Genomic DNA, 4036 nt, shown 5'->3' on the forward strand with positions numbered 1-4036 from the left:
GGTTCCACCTTTTAATCTGACTTCCAGGATATAGGATTATATGGTACCAGTTCAATTTGGGTTCAGGTTTGTGTCCCCCCCATCACCTTTTCCCCCTTCCCTAACGTACCACCTTCCTATTGTCCAAGCCTTGAAATGCTACTCAGGTATGTCAGCAACCTCAAGTCTCTACAAGAAGCAGATAACAATAACCAAACTCAGACAAGGCACAAAAAAATTACCAAGAAAAACCAAACCACATAAACCATCACAATATGGCAGGGATTAAATCAAAACTCAGTTATTACCCTAAATATTAATGGCCTTAATTCACCCATCAAGAGACATAAGCTAACAGGGTGGATCAGAAAATTAGACCCCCCTCAATCTGCTATCTTCAAGAAACCCCCACCTCACCACTAAAGACAAACACCTCCTCAGGGTGAAAGGGCAGAAAATGATATTTGAAGCAAACAGAAATAAGAAACAAGCAGGTGTAGCTATACCAATATTGGATAAAATACACTTCAATCCAAAAGTAATAAAAAAAACAGACAAAGGCCACTTCCTACTTGTCAAGGGAATGATCCCACAAGAGGATATCAAAATCATCAATCTTTATGCATCATTGTTGAATGTTTTAACTATCATGTGTTCCTTCTTTGGACCTATAAAAATATAGAATGCTTCATGAATTTGCATGCCATCCTTGTGCAGGGGGCATGCTAATCTATGCAATGTATCGTTCCAGGTACCAGTTTTGAAACCAGTATAATGACCTGAGTTTTACATGTTTCAGTGCAGAGGCAACATTTATGAAGCTATTTATAACTGTTCCCACTGACTGTTCCCGACACCCTGAACATACCTTCCTATCATAAATAGGAAGTTTGGGGTTGAGGTCAAAATATGACTACAAATAAATGCAACTTGTTCAGAAATTCAGCTAATATTTTTAGTCTTAGGAATTTTGTGAAGGTCATTCAACTCAAACATTGTTGGGAGTCAGATACTATCAAAAAATTCTTAAAATCCAATGTTATAGTCTTTTAGGAAAGAAAAAAGAAAGAGAAAAAGAAAAAGAAAGGGTAGCCTTAACTTTTATGGGGTAACATGGCCCCACTGTGGCCACTGTCTTTATAAGCACTCTTCGCTACCACTTCCTTCTGGTGTTGCTATTTTAATTTTTGAAGTGCTGACATTGCTCAATACCCCAGACTCCAGTGATACTTGACTGGTTTCTACAGGGATGTCTGTCTTATGAAGCTGAATGGGAGTAAGACCTCAGTGTAAGTGGTACACTTATCCAACCAAGACTTTACCATGTTATTCATTAGGCAAATAAATTAATGTCAGGCCTCCTTATCTACTAGGCCATCAAGGGACAGACCAGCTCCTTGACAGGATTCTTTTGTGAATAGTTATTTGTGGGAGAGAGAAAAAACATCTTAGCAAAGGCCAGGAGGGATATTCCATTGGATTAGAGCATTTTCTACAGCGTAGAAGCAGTGTGCACAGGGATGGGAGATTATATCATAAAATACAAGCTTTTGTGTGGGTGCCCTCAAGACCTTTGAGCCTCACAGAGCCAACAAGGCCTAAATAGTAGTCTTGATACACTCCCCCACCCAGAAAAATGTCTATCCCCCACCCAGGAAAAAGGCTTCCCATCTGGCTCACTTTACTATTAAGGAATAATGATATACCTTCTGTCCTCAACTTGAGGACACAGCCTGATTCACCTCCTTTTTTGCCTGTGGAAAGATCCACACAAGCCACTTTGTTCTGTGAAAACTAGGTGTCATTTCACTCTCACATCACTAGGAAGCCCATCTTCTCCAGAGTCTGCTTTCCCACTCTATTCTGAGTGCGCCTTGGGGACCAATCTGGTTATAACAACTGCTCCTTCCTGGAAGGGGAGTTCATGTGACTAATAACTGGTTGTGCCTTTCACCAGTGCCCTGCAAGTAAAAGTGTTATCTTGTGTTATGTAGGGTTGGGTTATTTCTCCCTCACCAATGGGGTAAATAGGAGGTAACCTGAGCTCTATCAATGTTAACCTTAGAAGTAAAAAAAAAAAAAAAAAAAAAAAAAAAAAAAAAAAAAAAGAAAGAAAGAAAAGAAAAGAAAAACAGGAAGCCAGGGCCCTAGTTTGCAGTAGGTAACATCAATCGTCTTAGCCTGTTTTCCTAAGTGGCAAATAAATAGTCAAAATAACACTGAGATCTGCTCTCTAGGGTATTATGATGTTGTCTAGTAAGGCTTCAGGGTATTGTAGACATGAAAAAACTGTGCTATTGTTAGTGAATTGTTTGTAAGATAGTTTTCTTCACTCTAAGATAAAGGATGCTTCTAGAAACAACTGACCAGTTCCTTCTGAGTGATCAGAGCCTTCTTCTCTAACTTCCCACATAGTCCCTTGTGAAGTCATGTGGAAAGGAAAAGATAGAAGGAAACAGAGGAAGAAGAGGAAGAAGAATAGGCAAGAAGACAGTGGAGTCTTTAAATGTAGCAGAGGTGACAGGCCAGCAGATATTCTAAAGAAACATGTATAACTGTATCCTCAGATATTTGCATGCAAAGTGTTGTTGGGCATAAAGTGCAGGGACACTGGAGAGTAAGAGTCAAGAATCAGACATGAGACCCTCCTGTGAGGCCCATCATAGCATGACTTGTATGACTGGTTTAAGTGTCTCATGGAACAACATACAGACAGGCAAAATTGTTGCGCCTTTTCCTATCTCTTTCCTCCAAACATTTTTACCTTCCCAATTGTTGCTTCTTCATAAAGAGTCACCCCTGAAGATGTGTTCCTTAGTAATTACATAAATTGGTAGAAGCTTGGGGATTGATATAGATTTCAAATAAAATTCAGTTTTGCCCACCTCAATTCCCCTGATCTAATTTGTGTGATATGATATCATAATACAGATGTGTCTGAGAAGAAGAAAGAACCTATAGTGGAGGCATGGGAATAGGAAAGTAGGTTGTGTGACGGGTGACCAGAAGGGCCGTGGTATATGAGGAAACGGGAAAAGAAGGCCTGTAGTAGAGGGAAGATCATTTTCAAGGGAAGAAAGGCACAAAACACTAACCAAGTTATATTTTCTTGTGGGAACCAGATGACATTCCACTCTCTCATCTAGAAAGGCCATAGGAAACAAAATGCAGAAGGAAGACAGAAGGATGGCTGTGACTTGTATATTTATTCCCTATCATTAAAAATGTTAATTTTATATTGAAGATAATAGGAAAGTGTTAAAATGTTTAAAATGATATATGTACATGGGCATGTGTATATGAGTGATGTAATAAGATATGGACCATACAAAGATCACTGTGGCCATATGGGAAATGGAGATTGAAGCTGGGAAGAAAGATCATGAGACGCCAAGTGAGAAATGAGGAGAGGGATGTCAACATACCTGTGGCCACAAGGAGGTGAAGTGGTGAACTTAGTCTATGTAACTTCTGTACAACAGCAGCACTCCGAGCTGGAGAGATGGCTCAGTAGTTAAAAGTGCTTATATGCAAAGCCTGGTGGCCCTGGTTCAATTACCCAGTACATAGAGCCATATGCACAAAGTGGGGCATGTGCCTGGAGTTCTGTTTGCAGTGGTCCTGTTGAAACCATATTCATTCTCTCTTTGTGTGTCTCAGCAAATAAGTAACAAAGTTTTTTTTTTTTATAAGTAAGTAGGATTCAGTTTCTACAGTATACAGTTAATAGGCTCTTCTATTAATTCTTCTACTCTAGAATGAGGTGACCTGAGATTATGTCCTTTAACTCATCTAGAGCTTCTTTTTACTTTCTATAAAAAGACAGAGTTGGAACAGGGCACAGGTGGCATATACCTGTCAGAATCCTAACACTTGGGAGGTGTAGACAGGAGGATAAGAAGCTCCAGGTTTTCCCTAGCTACTGAATGAATTCAAGGCCAGACTGAGTCAATGAGACCCTGCTTCAAAAAACAAAAACAAAAACAAACAAACAACAATGACCAAGAAGCCCCCACCCCCAAACAATAATGATGTTGGACTAGACATACTGCAATTG

General features: G+C 39.6%; 1 non-coding gene across 1 annotated transcript; it reads right to left on the reverse strand.

The window, feature by feature from the left end:
• Positions 1 to 651: 651 nt before the first annotated feature.
• LOC123459071 lies at positions 652 to 754 on the reverse strand. The gene has a single exon (XR_006635997.1). It is a non-coding gene; the product is annotated as a U6 spliceosomal RNA (small nuclear RNA).
• Positions 755 to 4036: the final 3282 nt, after the last annotated feature.

Source organism: Jaculus jaculus, chromosome 2 (assembly GCF_020740685.1).
Source record: "Jaculus jaculus isolate mJacJac1 chromosome 2, mJacJac1.mat.Y.cur, whole genome shotgun sequence".
Classification (NCBI taxonomy): domain Eukaryota; kingdom Metazoa; phylum Chordata; class Mammalia; order Rodentia; family Dipodidae; genus Jaculus; species Jaculus jaculus.